We start from the raw sequence: 21,752 nt of genomic DNA on the forward strand, positions 1-21,752 counted from the left end.
CAAGAATTTCTGAGTTTTGTGTTGTAATTGTAATGTTTTCTGTTGTATGTAAAATTAACCTTAAATGTTTTCAATCGTAAACTTAGATTTGCTGTTGCAGTGGTTAGTTGCTATTGAAAGAATTTTCGAAGACTGGGAAAGGCTTCAGTTTTCTTCAGAGTTACTAAATAGGTCCAGGTACATGGGTGTATGGGGGTCAGGGATAAGTCTTGAGAATGTTTTTCCTTTAAAGGGGTACACACTGCAAAGGGGTTCCCTCTCATGAGCTGCTCCAGGACAGAGGCTCTCCCTTACTCAGTCTTCTCAGGATGGGTGGTGGAAGGGGAAGGAAAAGAGTCTGGTTTCCATAGGAGGAAATGAGTGTGGAAACTGATGATTCCGGCAGGGAAGACTGGGCGGGGAAGGGGAGCTCTTCTGGGGAAGGTGCTGCCAGTCACAGAAGAGGGTGAGCATCTGGGGGCTGGATCTTACATGACTCTTTTTATTTTTATTTTTTATTTTTTTAAAGACAGAGTCTCACTCTGTCACCCAAGCTAGAGTGCAGTGGTGCTATCATGGCTCACTGCAACCTCCATCTCCCAGGTTCAAGCAATCTGTCCACCTCAGCCTCCCAAGTAGCTGGGATTACAGATGCACACCACCACGCCTGGCTACTTTCTGTATTTTTAGTAGAGATGGTGTCTCACCATGTTACCCAGGCTAGTCTTGCACTCCTGGACTCAAGTAATCCACCCACTTTGGCCTCCCAAAGTGCTGAGATTACAGGTGTGAGCCGCCGCACCTGGCCTTATATGATGCTTGATAAGGCTTTGCTGTTGAGGAGCCAGCTGGGGAAACCACTGGTAGGCATGCCTGGGAGCCAGGCTTTGTCCTAGTGCAGGATTGGGGGGTCACAGAGGGCTGAGCATTGCGTGAGGATGAGTGGGCAGGAGGTAGAGCCATGTGCACCTGGGAGAATCAGGATCTTGCCACAACAGGAGGGTCAGAGAAGCAAGTCCCAGGTAAATGTGGGGTGAGGGAATGGGATGGATATCAAACAAGGGTGCTGATGACTTTGACCAGCCTGTTCCAGAAACCTCACTACCCTCCTGTCACCTCTGAAGTGCAGGCACCTCAGTCCACCACTGAAGAGTTTTTCAGGATCTGGTCTCTGCCTCCTCTCCCACGTGTCCTCCGTGACTTTTGCCCCTCAGTTCTAGCTCCCACCCAAGGGGCTGTTCCTCAATTCAGATTCAGATGTCCATCCTCACCTCCAAGCTTCCACAGAGGTGGCTCTGCCAGGCTGCCGTGCTCAGTGTTAGCTCTCAGCACAGGTGGTGAGCCTGGGACCGTCACCGGGCCCCCAGTCGCTCACTCCAGGGCCCTGCTCAAGCCTCCTGAGTCTCGGCTTCCACCTCTCCACACTGAATGCCAGTGGTATCTCCACCTCACAAGATCGTGTGATGATCCCGTGGAGACAGAGCAGCATGCTAAGTACTCAGGCAGTACTGGCTCAGCTGTCTGGACAGAGGGACTGCCGTTGGACCTGTGTCCACAGCTTGAGGTGGAGAGAGCTGTGGTTGGTGTACCACCCAGGGCAGGGTGGAGCTCAGGTAATTTTGCCTGAGGTGGACACTCCAGAGGTTGGCGTTAGTTCACTGCGTAGATGTTGAAGGCATCAAAAGATGGCAGCTGGCGACAGAGTGAAGAGGAGGAAGTTGGAATTGGGATGGAGAGCACAGCCTGTCACACTTTATGCAAAATGATTCAGATTCTGTAGGTCAGGTGTGGGGCCTGAGACTCTGCGTTTCTAACAGGCACTCAGTGATGCTGAAGCCACTGGTCCAGAGATTGCACTTTGAGCAGCATTCATCCAGAACATGATTAATGATGGGGAGCCTTGTGGAGGTGAAGGTAGAGAAAAAACATACACAGCTTAAAGTATACCCAGCTTTCTGCCTGGCTGCTTGGAGACACCTCAAATGGGCAGGTGTATCCAGGCGTCTGGGGTCCGTTGGGTTCCACGGGAATCAGATTGTGGGTGATGATGAAGACTGATTGTAAAAGTCCGGTAAGAGCTTTGGGAGACATATGGAGTGATTTGATTTTGTTGCTTGATATCACATCCCTCACAGTCTGGCTTCACAGTTATATCCTCCTTAGGATAGGAGGCATCGCTTTCTGCCAGAGGCTGAGCCATGGTCACACCCTAGAAGGTCCTCTGTCTTAGCACTCCCCACATGGAAAGCTGTGATTTGTGCATCTCCCTCTCTCTGATTGGTTTGTGAGTTCCCAGAGAGCTAGGACCTGAGACAGCCTCTTAACCTCGTCCCCCAGCACCTGCCTCACAGCCTGTGTTAGAGAGAGGGGTGGATGCAGGTTTTGAAGGAAGAATGAGTAAAGCCTGTGATCAAAAGGGAGCAGGAGAGCCCAGCACCGAACCGGGGCACTGGAGCCTGTCGCTGTGGACAGGAGGCCCAACTACGGCATTAGCCAGGCCTTTGGTGAAATTGTCAGGAACATAGTCTAAAGAGGACTCACATATTGGGCATCAGCTCTGAGGAGTGAGGGCTGGGCCGTGAGTTCTCTGAAGGAGTGGAGGGCTCCACGGGGGAATGGCAGTTTCAACCAAGAAACTATCATGTTGATCTGGGAGCCAAGAGAAAACCTACTTTTCCTCTGCTGCCTTCAGGAGAGGACAGGTGCCCAGATATATGCAGACTGGGGATCAAGACTTTTCTCCCTGTGCATTAGGGCACCGATAGCAGCTCTTCCCAAGGCTGAGTAGAAGCAGCAGATAGGGCTCCAATGCCGGGCAGTGTCTAGAGCAGCCCACAGCCTTAGCACCTGTGAGTGCTGAGGAGGACCCTGAGGGTTAATGTCAGTTTCATTTTCCTGAGGAGGAAATGGAATCTCAGAGAGGTTCAGAAACTGGTCCAAAGCCATAGATCTGGGAAGTGCAGGAAGCAGCCCAGCGCTGGAGCTGGTTTCTGGGGGAGGAGTGGGTCCAGGTATGGATTACAAGGCCGGAGCATGGCAGAGGTGGTAGGGCAGGGCGGACAGTGGGTAGTGGGAGGGGATCCAGGAAGAGGAAGCAGAGTTGGGGATGCAGAAATGGGACAGGAGGCAGCAGAGAGTCTGGGGACGGAGATTTAAACAGTTTAACACCCTGGCACCAATAAAGCATTAGGTGACAGTATTTAAAACAAAAAAAAATTCGATCAGTTTGACTTTCTTCTAACTCATCATTGCTTATCATAGAAAATATAAAAAATAACAGAAAAGTCGAAAGAATAGAAAAACTAACACGTGTGGGGTTTTGTCTTCCAGATTCCTTTGTTTTAATTAGTTGCGGTTATCTTGTAGATACAACTTTATAACAAGCCTCTTAATATTCTGATCACCCAGACATCCTGTGGCTGTTTTATGGCTTACTTAACTGGCCCTCTGAAGTTGGCAAGTAGCTTTTTTGTTTGTAATTTTCAGTGTTATAAATGTTGCTGGGAGGAAAATCTCTGCAACTAAAACTTTTTTTCGTGTCTGAATATATCCTGACAGCAGGTTCCTAGAAATGGAATTACTCAGTCAGACTGCCTCCCAGCCCCGTATTGGAATGGTATGCTGTGTTAGTGCTGACACAAGCCTTCTAAAAGTGCAGGTGTAAGCCCTACATGCATTAGTTGTTCATTCATTCATTCGTTTGTGCATTTCACATGCATTTCTTAAGCACCTATGGGTAGAGGCTCCATCTATGGCCTGATCAGCAGGGGAGCAGCTGCCAGCATCTTGGACCTGACCGAAAGGTGGGGGAGTTTCTGACTGTACATGATGTCCAGCCCTCCCTGTCCTTGTCACAGGCCCAGGAGCCCTGGACAGCCTGTGGGTCCAGAAGTAAACTTGGGTGCCTCTGTGGCTGCAGGGTCCAGGCAGTGCCCACCCATCTGCCTTCCCCTCTTGTGACACTTAGTGACATGCTACATACTGAGTATGGGGTTCCCAATTTTATCAGTGTATTCATGCATTCCATAGATACTTAGTGCCTCATATGCACCGGACACTGTTCTAGATCCCATGGAGATGGCAGTTCACTACTAAAATCCCTGCCTTTAAGGAACTTACATTTAAGGAGAAATGTAAAGTAGGGCAAGAGGGAGAAGGAGTGATCAGGATAGGCCTCACTGATGAGGTAAAATTTAAGCAGGCACATGAAGAAACTGAGGGAGAGAGCCAGGTGCATATCTGAGGGAAGGGAGTTCAAGGAGAGGGAACAGCACGTGCAAACACCCAAGGTTGGAACAAGCTTGGCACCATCTGGGAACAGCCAGAGAACCATGAGACCCTGGTGGAGCAGAATGAGACCTAGGACTCAGGGTTCATTTCCCTCATCCCCTTTGGAGGTTTTAGAAACCAGAGGGCCACCCCTCCTCTGAAGCAGTTCAAACTAACCTCATGTATTTCTCATGCTTACCTATAGTGGGCCATCACTGAGACCTGTGTTTCGTGGGGTCTGGCTTTGGAAGTCCCTGCCATGATGCCCTGCCCTTGGGTTTCCTCATCTGTGCAGTGAGGGACTTGAACCAGGAGACTGGCAAGGGTACATTGGGCTTTCCTCTGTCTTGTCCAGTTAGGTGCGTGAGTTTGGTCTTGGGTCATTTTTTAGATTAATAGGAGTGTGTAAATGCCATTGTTGATATTTAATTCTTAATATGTTTAGCCTATTAGATTTCTTTTGTTATGAAAGAGTCTCCCAGCCAGCTGTGGGTAGCAGCCTTGCAGCAGTCATAATAAGTGAGTGGAGGGATGACGAGTTGATGGATAAACCCTGCTGGGTACCAGCCACTGGGCAGGCTGCCTGTGTGGCAGTGGTGAGATTTTAAAGACTCAGACCCAGCCTTTTTGTGTAGGGATGTTAGCTCTGCCAGAAGATCATGCTGGGGAAGGACTCCACTCAGCAAGACCAGAGCAGCTACTACCTTATACCATATACAGAAATTAACTCAAAATGGATCAATGACCTTCATAAAAGACCTAAAGCCATAAAACTCCTAGAAGAAAACATAGGGGTAAACCTTCACGACCTTGAATTTGGCAATGAATTCTTGGATCTGACACTAAAAATGCAAGTAACAAAAGAAAACTAAATTGGGACTTCATGAAAATTAAAGCTTTTTTGCATCCAAAGACATTATCAAGAAAGTGAAAAGACAACCTATAGAATGAGAGAATAGGCCAGGCGCAGTGGCTCCCACTTGTGATCCCAGCACCTTGGGAGACTGAGGCAGGCAGATCATTGAGTCTAGGAGTTCAAGATGAGCCTGGGCAACATGGCAAAACCTCGTCTCTACAAAAAGTACAAAAAGTAGCCAGGTATGGTGGTGTGCGCCTGTAGTCCCAGCTACTAGGGAGATTGAGGCTAGAGGATCACTTGGGAGGTGGAGGTTACACTGAGCCAAGATGGTGCCACTGCCCTCCAGCCTGAGTGACAGAGCGAGACCCTGAAAGTCGACAGCCCACATTAACACAAACCAAATTTTAGAAATGACTTGAATAGTCATTTCTCTAAAGATGCACAAATGGCCAGTAAACACATGAAAAGATGCTCAGCATCGTTAGTCATTATGGAAAATGTAAATTAAAGCCACAATAAGGCACCACCACTGCACACCTACTAGAATGGTTATGATCAAAAACGGGAAACTAACAAGTATTAGCAAGGATGTGGAGGAATAGTAACCTTATATTGTGGTGGGAATGTAAAATGGTGCAGTCTCTGTAGAAGACAATCTGATTGTTCCCCAAAAAGCTATACACAATAGGGCCAGGCACGGAGGCTCAGGCCTATAATCCCAGCACTTTGGGAGGCTAAAGTAGGTGGATAGCTTGAGCTCAGGAGTTTGAGACCAGCCTGGGCAACAGGGCAAAACCCAGTCTACCAAAAATACAAAAGCTTAGCTGGGCGTGGTGGCACACACTTGTGGTCCCAGCTACTAGGGAAGCTGAGATGGGAAGATCCATTGAGCCCGGGAGGCGGATGAGGCTGCAGTAAGCCGAGATCGTGCCTTTGCACTCCAGCCTGGGCAAGAGAGCAAGACTCTGTCTCAAAAAAATAAAAATAAAAAAAGCTACAGATAGAACTACCATATGACCCTGCAATCCTGCTCCTACGTATATACCTGAAAGAATTGAAAATGGACTCAGACAGGTACTTGTACACTGAAAAGATAAAATTTAAGCATTGCAACACCATTCACAATAGCCAGAAGGCAGAAACAACCCAAATGTCCAATGACAGATGAATTGATAAAATAGAATATCATTCAGTCATAAAAAGAAATAAAGTTCTGATAGGTGCTAAAATATGGAGGAACCTTAAAAACATTATGCTAAGTGAAATAAGCCAGACTCAAATAGACAAATACTATATGGTTCCACTGATGTATCTAGACTAGGCAAATTCATAGAGGCAGAAAGTAGATTAGAGGTGGCCAGGAGTTGGAGGAGGGGTGAATGGGGAGTTATTGCCTAATGGGTACAGAGTTTCTGTTTGGCATGATGAAAAATTTCTGGAAATAGTGGTGATGGTTGCACAAGATTGTGAATGTAATTAATGCCACTGAATTGTACACTTAAAAATGGTTAAAATGGCAAATTTTAGGTCCCATATATTTTACAATTAAAAAAAAAAGGCCCCTTGTTTACTAGAGATTTAAAAGAACAGAAAAAAAAAAAAAAAAGACCAGAAGAGGTAGTGGGAGGAGCACGTCTTTGGCAGGAGCCACTGGGTTTGGATTCTGGGATTCTGCCCTGCCGCTGGGTCACCTCAAACGTGTGGGGTACCCTCATAGGCGAAGCCTGGTCCCCTCTTTTGATGTGAGAGTCCAATAAGATGATGAGTGTGGGCTCTCTCCTGGGTCATGGGGGTTGCTCAGGGAATGCCTTCCCATCCCCTTTAATTTCATCTTTTCCAGTGTAAAAGATTGTTCTAGCTGGTAGAAAAGACAGAACACAGTTAACTTGGCGATTTTGCCCAAATCATCATCAGTTACCTTGCTCATGTTTTGCCATCCTCCTCTAGGTGGTGGCCCAGCCCCTGTCTGTCATCTCGTTCCCCCACCTTTGGTGTTTTTGCCCTAACTCGGGGCTTATCGGGACCCCCACTTCCTTGGCATTGGTGCCTGTCCTTGGTCACATGCTTCCTCTTCTTTGTCTGGGTTTACTGTGGGTTCTTTCTGAAATCTGAGCTCTGCTAATGAGAAGTCATCTGAACACCCAGCCACGGTTATATACACCCACGTGGTGGAATATCGTAAAGTCATAACAGAAAGGGTCAGGGAAGTGTTTGAAATACCTGGACGAATGTTGGATAGTGATCATGAGAGAGTGGAATATATGATTGCATAGACATTACAAGTTCAACTTTTTAAAAAACACAAACAGAATTGTTGGTTGGCTTGTTTTGTTCAACCTGAGCACATCTGAGTCCACGCCCTTTTTAGCCGCTGGTCTGAGCCGCCCTCTCCTTCCCCTCCAGGATTCACTACCACCTGTGGTCAGATCCACCTTTTTCACAGCCACCCAGGGAGATTTCTTGATGCCTGAGCCTCTCTCCTGGCAGGTTGAAAGAAGCTCAGGGTTCGGACACTGTGAGGCTGTCCTGGATCCTCCAGAGACCCAGGCCCCTGCCACACCCAGGTTACCGCCCCCTAGTTTATCAGTTACTCCCACCCCATGACTGTCCTCATCAGATCTTTGGCTCAGAGCCAGTGCATGTGCCCCCAGAGGTGAGTGAGCCAGAGTCTGATGGAACTCTAGTTTGCTGAGAAGCTCAGCTTCCCAGGGGCTGGAAGGAGTCCTGGCAGATCCCTGGAGGCAGGTGCAGTGGGAGGAGAGACTGACTGGGGCCAGGCTGGCCACCTCACTGAGGTCCGGAAGGAGAGCTGGTCATCAGGTAGGAACGGCCCCAGGCCAAACCCAGAGCCTGGCCTCAGGAAATGAGGTGGCCTGTTTCTGCCCTCCTGCTGCTGCTAATAATTAACCCAGGGACGGCTGCCTGTGAGGCTGGAAGGGCCTTTAGACATCATGTGACACACTCCAGTCCAGGCCTTTTGCAAAAGTGGGAGGAAGTCATTTACTACATTTCCTCAATTCTGAAAGGCGCGTTGGCCACACTTTCATGCTTCTGAAATCACCATGACCTTCACAGTCACAGGGTACTTTAGATGCAGTTTCTTTAAAATAACTTTGCTGAAACACCTGTTACATCAGGTGTGTCATCTTAGAGCAGAGGAAATATGGTGATAAATACCCTGATCATTACTCAAGTTTCTAATGCTGTAGAGTTAATTAGGGGGAAAGAAGGTTTTCTGGGCCATTTCCCTTGTAAGAGGAAATTTACCAACGTGCAAGCCTCAGGGAGTGTTTGTCAAGATTATCTCAAAAGGGTAAGAATGTACCTTATTTAGTAAGTTACAGAGACAATGGTGATTAAGTGTGGGGCTCCCTTTACCACGTCCAGTGAATCACCTGTAATTCGCCTCCCTCCCAGTCATGTGGTTCCATGGATTCCGAGTGGATGGTGTGTGATGCCCCCACCTGAGCTTGGGCTCATCACCCCGTTTGGAGTCTGCCTGTGTGACCTGTGCGTGGTTCTCTGAGTCGAGTCTCCCAATCTGTAAAATGGTAACAGCAATGCTACCTTCCAGGCCCAGTCAAAACCTGACACCCCTCAGTCAGGAGTGAGGGGTGTAAAAATACTTGGAAATCACTGAAGCCCCGTAGCACAGGAAGCCCAGAAACAGGAAAGGGAATGGCCCAGGGACTGAGAAACAAGACGGGTGGAAAGGGCAAGAATGCATAGGCAGCATTCACAGAGCTGGTGTTGAGTGGCTGTGGCGGGCCAGGCCCTGTGATGCATTAAGAATGAAATCCCTGCTCCCTATAGTTATTTACAGAGGAGTAAACCTAGACAAAACATTAATTTGTTTAGGTTCATGTCCACTTGGGAGTGGCAGAGCAGAGATTAGAACCCAGGTCTGGCTATTCCTTCAAACCTCCAGTGGACTCTGGCCTGGCGAGACCCCTCCTGTCCCAGAGCACTCCCAAGTAAAAATGTTCCTGGTTCAGTCACGGACCACTCTTGAAATCAGTGAGTGAGTGGTCTTTATCTTATTCCCAGCTCACAGCACATGAAAAGAAAGGCCTCAGTACAGATAAATGCAACAACAGCAGCAATGACATGTATTATTTCCTTTTTTCTTTACCTTTTATTTTTTAGTAGCAATTATCTATTCGTTTACTTTTTACTGTTTATTTTTAAGATATACAACTTATTTTGATAAATATATATGTTTAATTCAGTTGTTCCTAAATACTGTTATTCTGGCATTTTGGCATGCCTTTTAGAAGTCTTTTTTAAGAGTTTCCTTTCATTAATTTGCTGACCCATTTTATCAGGGTACAAAGCCCTGGAAATCTGAATAGGCTGCATAAAAATATTTTATGGTTTTTAGAGGCACAGTGGCAACCAGCAAGGTTACCGAACCTAATATAACCTGAGATGGCCCCCTGGATTAAAACCTAACAGGCAGAGGATTTTAAAGCTGGAAAAAGCTTTAGAGGGCTCTAACCTGGGAAACGGAGCCAGAGAAAAGTGAGTTAGTGACTTCACGAGTCACCTGGCTGATCAGAGACAAATATGATGCTTCATGGGGGTGAGTGGAAAGTATTTTTCTCTGTTTCCTTGAGATAAAATTATGGCGAGAGACACTGGTGGTGAGGGTTGGGTTTCTCTGGCTGGACTGCCACTGGCTTCAGACTCCTTGGCGGGAACAGAGGCTGGCAGGATGGTCCGGTTGTGAGATTCCAGCTTCTTGGCTGGGATGCACTGCGATTAGCACATCTCAAACCTTTCAAAGTGACTTTAGCTGTTTTCTTTTCTGAGGGCTTCTGCTGCTTTTGGCTGTAAAGGGGTGGGGGCCAGAGCCTAAGATAGAAATATAGTGGACTGACACCCAAATGGGCGTGTCTGTGCCTGAGGGCAAATATTAGCACAGTATTTTTGTAAGGTTTATGCAACTTGATTCATGTCCCTGTGGAGTAAATGTATTCCATCCTGATTTCCAGTCTGTCTGGGGCCTAGTGGAACTACTCGGAGGGAAAATGAAATGAGATCAGTAGCTTAATTTTAGATAGAAACAGCTAAATGTAAAACATATTCCATTGTCTGTTTTTTTTACCTTTTCATATTTTTGCTTGTTATAGTCCCTCATCTTCTATCATGGTGTGATGGGCCATTTCTGTTTTTTCCAAGAATGAGGTATTCATTTAGAATTATTTCTGATGAGAAAAAATACATGTCGGGAAATTCAGTTTTGAACAATACCACATTGAGGCTTACATGTACAGAAATTTAACCTTGCAAGTGTTGAAACAGAAGTCCTGAGAGCCCAGAGTTCATCTGTCCCATTCTCTCCACTGTCAGTCTGCCCTCTGAGGCCTTCTCACCAAGGGTCTCATCCAGCTTCTCTGCTTGATTACCTCTAGTGATGAGGAGCTCCCTCTCTTACAGGGCACTTCCTTCCATATTTGTGCAGGTTTAACTGTTGAAAAGCTTCTTCTGTTGAAGAGAAATGTGTTTCTTTCATCTTCTACCCAATGAACCTTTGGGACCTGAAAAAGTCAGTCTAATGATAGTAGCTAGGTGCCAGTTAATTTGCATACATATTATCTCCAGTGAGTGATTAAAACAACCTTAGGGAAATCCTTCCTCTTTTATAGATAGGGAAACTGAGTCTCAGAGTAAGCAGTCTCTCTAAAGTGAATCTCTCAGTGAGTGATTAAGCTGAGGTCCCCCCATAGCTGCCTGATTCTGATGCTGGTAACTTTCCCACAGCCTTACATTATACCCTAATTCCACTTCTGTGTGACAGCCCCTTGGATTTTTGAAGTACCTAATCTTATCCTCCCTGAGATTTCTCTAAGGTTTCAGTTATTCCTCAGGAACACCTGCTAAATCAGTTTCTGTGGAGTTCCCATACTGCACGTGCATTTTCCCCTCCCAACCTTTGCACATGGGGTTTGCAACGTCTGGAATGCTGCAGCTTCTCCCTGGCCGGTTACCCCTTATCCTGCAAGACTCCCCATGAATTTTTTGTGAACCGATCCCGACACCCATCCCACCCCGGTGAGTCCGGAGCCCTCCTCGTGTTCCTCCAGCACCCTGGGGCTTCATCTCCCCTAGAACTTGATATTGTCCACTCCCTGGCCTGGCGCAGAGACGGCGCAGGGTAAATGAATATTGAGAGAGTAAGTGATGCGGAACTCCTTTTTGCCAAAGTAGCAACCAAATAGGCGAAAAGTAATTGTAAACAAGATTGACAAGCTCTTGAAATTGTAGTCAGATGCAGGTTGCTTGGAGGCTGTCAGGGGGACAACTTGTCTGGGTAAGTCCTGATGTCCTTTTCCTCAGCATGACATGACTTGGTTAAAACCCCCCACTGGCTGGTGTTTGCCCTGTTTTTCTCCCAGGAGGCAGGTTTGCTGGCTTTTAGGTGTCTGGGTTCACCAAGGTGGCACGCAGTGGGGAAAGGTTACCAGTCACCGTTCAGTGACTACCTGGGCAAAACCAAATCTCATTTCTTTGCAACCCACCCAAGACATCCATATGGGTACCGAGAAGCAACCCAGAGAGAGTTGAATCCTGTGGAATTTGGGGGTGTGCTGTTTGACACTGCACCATAATCAGATTTCTTAAAACTCCTTAAAAAAAAAGGAAAAAAAGAACTTCTAACACAATCTAACTTAAAAAAAAAAAAAACTCAGGAAGACGGTGTTGTAATTGAGGAGAGAGTGGTCGCCTGTGGAGGGGAGTGTTTGGAAGAGGACGTGAGGGACTCCTGCTGGGCTCCTGGGGAGCACTATATTTAGCATTTGTACTTTTTCTCTCTGTGATACTTCAAGAAAAAGGTTTTTCTTTAAATTGAATGGCTTCATTTAATATACTCAGCATGAATTTTCTGCCGGCTTTGAGGCAAACTTTGTGTTTTAGTTACTAGCTTCTCATCACAACACTGCAAATGCAGCTCATGGCACTTAAGAGATTGGTTTCTCTTTATAGCAACATTACCTCTTTCCCGAAACTGCCTGCGGCTCCCGCTGCATTCTTTATCTTGCCCTTCAGGGAGCTTAAAACTACTACTTCTTACCCTGCCAGGATCAAGTATAACTTTTTTATTTTGTTAGTTTTGCAAGTGTCATGGTGTCAAACCTATAAATAAAACCTATAAATAAACCCCAACTCCATAATAAGAAAACTATTTGACATTTTGAAGTTGTATGAAAAGAAGGCCAGTAATTACAGATCTCAGTTTGGATACAACGGGTCCTACAAATGACTCCACCCGGGCTTCCCAGAGGCTTCAGTCAGAGAGCCACTCCCCGAACAAATTACAGGATCTGTGGAACAAATGATTTGATCCCCAAATTGTACTTTTGGAGTATCAGGATTGACAACTGCAAGATGATTTGATGGAGTATTGTGCTGTATTATTAAAGTGACTTGTGTGAGTGTGTCTCCCTTGTGCTAGAGAAAAATATGAAGACTTGAGTATTAAATATGTTCATAAATAATTTTTTAATAGGTATTAACACTTTAATAAATACCCATATTTTTTAAAAGTTTTGTTCACCAGCACTGGCATTGTCAACTGTGTTATTCATTAGCAGGCTTTATGCTTTAAAAATGTTATTTAAAAATTAATTGTTTGTTATATAGGTTCAGGATAAGTTTGTTCATTGGCTTTAACATTGAATTAGCCATATGAAATATACCTCCCTGAATAAGGACGTTTGTTTTTCTAGTTTAGCAAGTATTCAGTCATGATTATGTTTACATTAAAACCTAATTTAAAAAATAAGTTAGTGTATTTATCTTTGTATTATTGTGTAGTATTGTACTTTGGAAAATGTAAAAGCCAAGAAAGGCTAAAAATGGCAGAAGGTAGTGTTGATCAATTTATGAAATTATAGTTATGAGGAAAAAGATTAAATTCCAGGTACCAGTTGTACAGTAATTTTGTTATCAACTGTACTTATTTTAAAACAAATAAAGGGAAATGTATAGGAAAGTGTTTTCTAAGATATTTGGGCATTTCACAAATGAAAACTGAAATCACTAGTTTTTAATTAGTTGGGCTGAATTTCATTAAGAACACTTGCAAAAAATAAAAATGGTGAAAACAGAAAATATTAAATAACATTTTTTATAAGAACATTTTCAAAGCCTAATAAACAGCACAAAATGCATGAATCTTGTTTTCTTTCGTTGCTGCCACTTTAAGAAAATGCTGGTTGACTCTCACGGGTTTCTGAGGAAGGGTGTATGCATTGTGTGCCCTTTTGTAATTTGGTCAAATTGTTAACGATTGGTGTTGGTGAATGATGTGAACTCATCTGAGTGAACAAGCCAAGACATCTGGTTATGTAATATCAAGTGATACAGTCCTTTTTGAATGATGGCAGTTTTCTTGTTGCTTTCTTCTCTATTTAGACAACAGTACTAATCCCAGCACTGACATATAGACTGGAAAATCTGTTACTTCATCAACAGTGATTTAGGAAGCACTCTCCCAGACTGAGTGATGGGACAGCTGCCAAGCTATGGAAACTCTATTTAGCTCTGGGAGGTGACTTGTAATACAGACTGTAAAACTGACATAAGGATGCCCACCTAACCAAGATCCTGGCTGTAAGCATAGACAGGCAGAACCAAAAGAAACTCTGAAGATGTCTGGTGGAAGATTTTCCACTGTGTGGCTCTCAGACCAGCTGCATTGTTGTCATGAGGGTCAGGGGGTATTTATTTAAAATGCAACTTCAAGCTGGGTGTGTTGGTATACATCTGTAGTCCCAGCTCCTTAGGAGGCCTAAGGAGGATTGGTTGAGCCCAGGAGTTTGAGGCCAGCCTGGGCAACATAATGAGACCCTGTCTCTTTTTGTTAAAAAAACAAAAACAAAAAACGAGTGATTTCCATATGACAAGTAAAACAAAGCATGATCCTGATTTGGGTTTTAGTATGGATTGGATATTAGATAAGTGCTTATCATGTTAAATTTCTTCAGTGTGATAATTGTACTGTGGTTATGAAATGCCCTTGTTTTGGGGAGATACATGCTAAAATATTTCGAGATAAAGGGGCATGGTCTCTACAGGAAGTCGTTCAGAGAAAAGCATGGTGGTCTGTGTATACAAATGAGAGAGATGGGAAATAAGTGTATGTGGGCCAGGCACCATGGCTCATGCCTGTAATCCCAGCATTTTGGGAGGCCAACGCAGGCAAATCACCTAAGGTCAGGAGTTCAAGGCCAGCCTAGGCCAATATGGAGAAACCCTGTCTCTATTAAAAATACAAAAATTAGCCGGGTGTGGTGGCGCATGCCTGTAGCCCCAGCTACTTGAGAGACTGAGGCACAAGAATTGCTTGAACCCAGGAGGCGGAGGTTGTAGTGAGCTAAGACTGCGCCATCCAGCCTGGGCAAGAGTGAGACTCCATCTCAAAAAAAAAAAAAAAAGCATATGTAGCAAAATGTTAACAATTGAATCCAGGGCAAAAGGGTTATACAGGAGTTATGTTTTTCTTGCAACTTTTCTATAAGTTCAGAAAATTATTTTGTGTTTTAAAATGCAGTTTCCTGGGCCCTTACTGAACCAAAATCTCTGTGGATGGTAACCAAGAATCTGCATTTTTTAACAAGTCCCCAGATTATTCTTGTGTACACTAGTTTTAAGTCACTAGTTAAAAAGAAAGCATCATTTCAGTCACTATTTTTTTAGTAGCTTGATCAGTGAGCAGACATTCTTAGTTTGAGCTCATCTTAGTGCTTAATAAGTGATAAATAAATCCCCACCCAAGTGTTTGTCTTTTTTTTTTTTTTTTTTTTGACGAGTTCTCGCTCTCTTGCCCAGGCTGCAGAGCAGTGGTGCAATCACAGCTCCCTGAAGCCTTGACCTCCTGGGCTCAAGCGATTCTCCCACGTCAGCCTCCCAAATAGCTAGGACTACAGGCAGGTGCCACCACACGCAACTAGTTTTTTTTTTTTGGTAGATATGATGGTCTCACTAGTAAATTTTATCTTTAGAAGGGAATACCCTACTTACTTCACAGGAGTTTAAGGAACAGTTAGGCCTGACTTTAAAACAGACTGGAATGAGAAGCTGTCCTCTTTGAGGTACCAACAGCAATAGGAAAGCGTGGTTTCTCTTTTCCTAAAGGCATGAGCAATGCGAGTGATTGTTGCTTGCTGGGGCTGTGGTTGGCCCCACAAAGAACTCGTTACCACATAATGCAACCCAACATCTGTGTGTCTACAGTGACAAGGAAGAGAGAACAACCCTGGCACTATATTCGCTGCTAAATGAATGAAGCATGTGTCTGCAATACGTTAAATATTGGCATTTGACGAGAAGCACACTTAATTTGATGAGTCATTGTCTAGGGTGGCTGATAGTACATGTACTTTTTTGTGCTAGAAATGCCCTTCTCCAGATCAGTCATCTGTTGGGGTTCAGAAATAGATAAAAGGGGGAAAAAAGGTAGAGGGAAGAAGGCGCTTTCCTGAGTTCATAGGGAAGAAGAATTTGGGAAAGAGGATTGAGCTACGGAAAAGGGCTTCTATACTGCAGAAAGGATTTTTGAAATAAGCCGAACTGTAAGCGAGAAAGAGCAGAGCTGTCCCTGTTTCCCTTGAAGAATGCCAGCGTAGGAGGTGGCATGTCTTCCTCTGATCGCCACTAGGTGGTGGCATTGGGCTAGGCCAGCTTGATGATGTAGGTTGATTCCTGTAGACCCATGATTCATTTATGCAGGTTACTTTCAAATTGGTATTTATAAATCAAGACTGTTTTCTTATTCTTCTCCACCTTTTTTTCAACTGAACTCATATTCTTCAATTAGAGACCTAAGTCCCTTACTTTAAAAAATAAGAATATGGAATACTTTGTCATTTATTTATTCGAGTCTCACTCTGTCACTCAGGCTGGAGTGCAGTAGTGCGATCTTGGCTCACGGCAGTCTCTGCTTCCCGGGTTCGAACGATTCTCCTGACTCAGACTCCCAAGTAGCTGAGATTACAGGCGTGCACCCCCACACCCAGCTAATTTTTGTATTTTTAGTAGAGACAGGATTTCACCTTGGCCAGGCTGGTCTCGAACTCCTGACCTCAGGTGATCTGCCCACCTGGGCCTCCCAAAGTATTGTGATTACAGGCGTGAGCCACTGTACCGGCCTCTTTATTTAAAATTCTAATAGTGGAATTGGGTTTGCTCTGTCATTTGCATGTGTTCCTCTCCCTTCTTTGTGTCTGTGGTTCACTGGCTTATGAAGGAACAATTTCCCAGATCCGAATGTAGACGGACTTTTAGGAAATAAAGCTGTGGCATTACCTTTTCGTTGTCTCGGGCTTCAGGGCAGCCAGGGAGGGGCCCTAGTAGCAGGCCTGTTACCCAACCCTGACTCACAGGGCTCTGGTGTCTCACGTGCCCAGGGCATAGCAATTTGTGCCAGCATGCTCTTGCTTCTGGTTCCCTTGAGTTTGTAGAGCAGCTCAAAGGTATATTACGTATCTATCACCACTACCTTTTAAATCTAGCAAGCTGTCTTTATTAAAGTGAATACATAAAGCTTTAAGAAATAGAACATTCATATATCTGTAAGTCGTTTGAAATCAGGGTTGCCCTATAAAATCTGGAATCTGTAGACAGCACCCAATGGCATTAGAAGCTTAACGTTAATCAAATGCCTTTCACTGAGTGCCTGGTGTGTGTCCCACATGTGCTAGGCACTTTCCACGTGCCACTCTAACTCTCATGGTCTTTATTGTGCCCCTACTGTTTGCAAAGTGAGGTGTTGCCTTTTTCTGTATTTTCCAAGTATAATCTTTGATTAAAAACTGTATTCACAGTAGAGCTTCGATTGCTGTTGTTTAAAACATTCTAAAGCTATAATGGATTTTTAAACTCATGCAAAAAACAGGCTTGGCTTCCTTATTATAAAATGCATCAGCAGCAGCTGTAATCATTTGTGGTCAGAGAGGCCAGCTTGTTCCTGGTTGGGTTGTGGCTTTGTTTAGAATTAAGAGGCTTATAAAGGAAGCCATAGAAACCCTGAGTTCCCCAATTGCTGTAGTACAGGAAACAGGGCAGTTAGTCAGCATCCATTGTCCTGACCAGATTGTTTAAGATGTAATTTCAAGACAATCTGAAAATACCACATGGCTCAATTATTTGGTTATTCAACATCAGGCTCATTCTTACCAAGGTTTGCTTTAGGAACCATTGTAGGAAGATTTCTGCAGCTTTCATAAAATACCTATTTATGACATTGTCATTAGGTTTCAAGCCCTTTATGTAACAATCAGAGATGGATGTGAGAAAGGGAAGTCTGTCTCCCCTGGGTTGCTGGTGGGCTTTATTTTGTCAGCCGGCTGTGTGACTGTGCTGGACAGCATCATTGCTAACCATGGTGAAATGAATAAGCCCAGCGGCACCCACGCCAGCACGAGCTATGAGCAGCGGCTCAGGTGAAGTTTGGAAATCAGTGTCCACCATTGGAGCATCAGCCCATGTGACTTTCATTTGGAGGCACCTGTTTCAAGTCTTAGTTTTTTCTGCCTGGGGTCATTGTGTGACTATCTCTGTTTTAGCTGTTCCACAGAACAACTGCCCACCTCTTTTCATACACAGTGAATTCAACCACACAGTACATGGCTTAGATTCTGCAGAACCTGTATTCTAAGGCCATCCATTCAAAACACACCTTGAGGTTCCCTGGAAACCCACTCCTCTAGTCCTCGTCTCCCTGGCTGTTACTTTGAGGGCTTCCCAAAGGGAATGTGATCCTGTGCCACATCTGAGGATGCTGAATCACCTCTGGGGGTGCGGGGACAGGCAGTTTTTAAAAGCTCCCCAGGTGATTCTGATGTGCACCTCCCACTAAAACCAACTTGTAATGGTTCTATTGTGTCTTTTGAAAAAAAAAAAAAAAAAAAAAAAAACAGTAACCGACCTGAGATTCTTAGACAAGAACTAAAAAATAAAATTGACATTTTAAAGTCAATGTGGTTAAAGCATTATGGAACACATTTGTTGTCTTTTGATAACTTTTTGTATTACTCAGAAAATGCATCCCTGCTTCTGATGACATTTTCCTTGGAAAGGGCAAGGCGGAGGTGGTGGGGTGGGTGGAATTTTATAAGTGACTGAATAAGTTCCTTTGCACTGCTGGTCCCAGGAAGTTTGGTTTTTTTTTATTAGTATTTGAGACTCCCTATCCTTATCTAAGGAAGGGAGGTTTGCTTGGAGCTCCTTAAATATAATGATAAGAGACCAAGTGCTTCTCTTCCTGGATGTGCTTTCTGCACAGCTTTCATCGTTGTAGTTTCTCTTTCTGCACCTAACCGGTGCCCCCTGTCATTCTCTGAAGCTTGTTTCTTGGTCCTCCAATCTGCTTTGGCCACATCCTTCTGAGACCTGAGTCACTACTCCTTGCTACTGACTCCCAAATCTTTTCTCTGGCCCCACCCTGACATTGGGTGCTACTTTTCCAATTACCCGTGACTTGCGTCTGCCAGAATGGACCCTGGCAACAGCAGCTTGGTCATCACCTGGGAGACAAGATGCAGACTCTTGGGTCCTATCAAGACCTACTTGAATCAGAGTCTGCATTTTAACAAGATCCCCAAGCACTCTGTACGCACACTGCAGTGTGAGAAGCACTGGTCTATGGAACATCAGTTTCCCCACTCCTCTGCATTTCTTCTTTCTTTTCTTTTCTTGTTTGCTTGCTTTTTTTTTTTTTTTTAAGAGATAGTCTTGCTGTGTTGCCCAGTCGGGGCTCTAACAGCCCTCCCACCTTGGCCTCCAGAGTAGCTGGGACTACAGGTGCATGCTACCGTATGAGGCTCCCCCTCTACATTCTACTTAGACGCTACCCCATCCTTCTCTGTCAGGTTTGTCTATCCTCTTCTACTGCTATACATCCTTGTTGTACTGCAGTACTGCTATATAGTCTGTTAAATAGACTACAAATTTTGGCTTCATTTTCTATTTCATTCTTCCTTCTATTCGTTCGAATGTTTACTAACTGCCTATCAGACCTAGGTTTGGAGGTACAATGAGCAAAAACAGACCTAGCCTTGTGGGGCTTGACATCTAGTAGGAGAAGCAGATATTAAATACACATCATCAGTTATAAGTGTGAAATGAAGATAAGCATTAGTGAGTGCACTCTGTCACACAAATCTGTGACTGGTTAGGGAGACCAGGGAAGGCTTCCTGGAGGAAGTGATGCTTGTGCTGAGCACTGACAATGAACTGGAGTTAATCAAATGAAGAGGAGCAGGAAGGGCTTTGCAAGCAGAAGGAATAGCATATGCAGAGACCCAGTTCATCAGAGAAAATTTGTGGAGAATTAATAAAAAGAATGTTAACTTACTCTCAGGCTTTATTTGCTCTTTCATCTTTATTTGCTCTTTCACCCAACACTGTCAGATTTATATCTTCACCATTCCCTGAGCCAATTTGATTTGTAGAATTGCTTCACGTATTCTTTTTTTTTTTTTTTTTTGAGACAGAGTTTTGCTCTTTTTGCCCAGGGAGTGCAATGGCGAGATCTCAGCCCACTGCAGCCTCCGCCTCCTGGGTTCAAGTGATTCTCCTGCCTCAGCCTCCAGAGTAGCTGGGATTACTGGTGCATGCCGCCATGCCTCGCTAATTTTGTATGTTTAGTAGAGATGAGATTTCACCATGTTGGCCAGGCTGGTCTCAAACTCCTGACCTCAGGTGATCCGTCTGCTTCAGCCTCCCAAAGTGCTGGGATTACAGGTGCATGCCACCACGCCTGGCTAATTTTGTATTTTTAGTACAGACAGGGTTTCATCATGTTGGCCAGGCTGATCTCGAACTCCTGACCTCAGGTGATCCACCCTCTCCGGCCTCCCAAAGTGCTGGGATTATAGGCATGAGCCACTGTGCTCAGCTTCTTCATGTATTCTTTGTAGAGCCCTAGATCCTCCCACCTACGTGATCTCTGTGATATAGTCACGTCCTCAGTTGCACACCTTTCCGGTCTTTTCGCCTACCTCTCCACCATTGAAATCACCAGTTAAACGAGTTTCCTTACTGTTCCCTAATACCATGGTCAGATTTTGAATGCCCTCTAATTCCCTCTTCATAAATATTATACTCTCTTTTTCAAAAATGTAAACTTGTTATTAAAACATACGTATGGAAAAGTACACAAATCATAAATGTAGAGCTTGGTAAATTTTCACAAAGTGAGTATAGCAGTGTCATTAGCATCCACATCACAAAATAGAATATTAAAAGCATCCCAGAAAACCCATCTCTGCCTTCCCCTCACTACACACAAAGGTAACCGTTATCCTTTCTTCTATCAGCATTGATTAGTTTTGCCTGGTTGTAAACTTTATATAATGGAATCATGCAGCAGATAATCTGTTGTTGTCTCATGTCTTTTGCTCAACGTTAAAGCAATTGATTCACATTTTGCATGTAATGGTAGTTCGTTTATTTATTTTGCTTTATGGTAGTATATGGTATGACTGTACCACAGTTTATCCATTCTACATTTGATAGATGGGGTCTTTTCCAGCTTAGGACTATTATGAAGATTCTTTTTTGTTGTTGTTATAAATTATTATTTTATTAGATACATATTTTGGTCCAAATCTTTGAATTGTCATGACTTACAAAAGAATTTTTTTTAACTTATAGGTTCTGAGTACATGTGCAGGTTTGTTATATAGGTAAATTGAGTGTCTTGGGGATTTGGTGTACAGATTATTTTGTCAACTGCATGATAAGCATAGTCCCCAATAGGTAGTTTTGCAATCCTCACCCTCCTCCCACATTTCACCCTCACGTAGGCCCTGGTAGCTATTGCTCCCTTCTTTGTGTCCATATGTTCTCAAAGTTTAGCTCCCACAAGATGCTTTCATGTCTTTTAGTGAGTGAATATACATTTTTCTGCTGGGAACGTGCCCATGACTGAAATTGTTCTATCACAACAAATGCGTATGTTAAGCTGTAGTAGATACTATTCAGCAGTTTTCCATCATACAGTGGTTGCACTGAGTTATGCTTTCACCAGCAGCATATGAGAGTTCTGGTTGCCGCACACCCTCTGTGGTTTTGCCAGTCTTGAATTGTAGGGGTTCTCCGGTGGGTGTGTGGTACTATTGCTTTGTGGGTTTAATTTGCATTTCTTTGACAGCTATGTGGTTGAGTACCTGTTTTTGTTTTCTTCCTGTTTTCTACAGGGTTTTCTGTTACTTCTTCTGACTAGGTCAGCGGGAGCACGTCATGTATTCTTTGCAGACGTATATATTGCGAGTATCTCCTCCCACTCTATCGGTTGCCTTTTTGCTGCCCCTAAATGGTGTTTTTCAATGAATAGAGATCCTTAGTTTTAATATCAGTTTATCAATAAGTCTTTTCATGTTTGAAATCATATTTATACCATGTTTAGTTCTGTAAAACCTTAGAGGTAGAACACAAATATATAAAATTGTGAAACATAAATAAAAACTTAAAAGCCTGGGAAATATAAATTAGAAGACTCAGACCAGGGAGGTAATAAGACATGCAAATAAGCCACATAATTCTATGAACATATAATTTAGCAATACATTTTGCTTAGAGCACCTTAGAAGTCAAAACTCAATTGGAAACATGATCTGCTATGTAGTTCTCATTATCT

At 44.1% G+C, this 21,752-nt stretch overlaps 1 protein-coding gene across 6 annotated transcripts in view; it reads left to right on the forward strand.

Moving 5' to 3' along the window:
• PTPN3 (protein tyrosine phosphatase non-receptor type 3) overlaps window positions 1–21,752 on the forward strand; it is a 161,181-nt gene that overhangs the window by 52,775 nt on the left and 86,654 nt on the right. The gene's annotated exons all lie outside the window — the stretch shown is intronic.

Source organism: Trachypithecus francoisi, unplaced genomic scaffold, assembly GCF_009764315.1.
Source record: "Trachypithecus francoisi isolate TF-2019V2 unplaced genomic scaffold, Tfra_2.0 Lachesis_group16, whole genome shotgun sequence".
NCBI classification, from domain to species: Eukaryota; Metazoa; Chordata; class Mammalia; order Primates; family Cercopithecidae; genus Trachypithecus; species Trachypithecus francoisi.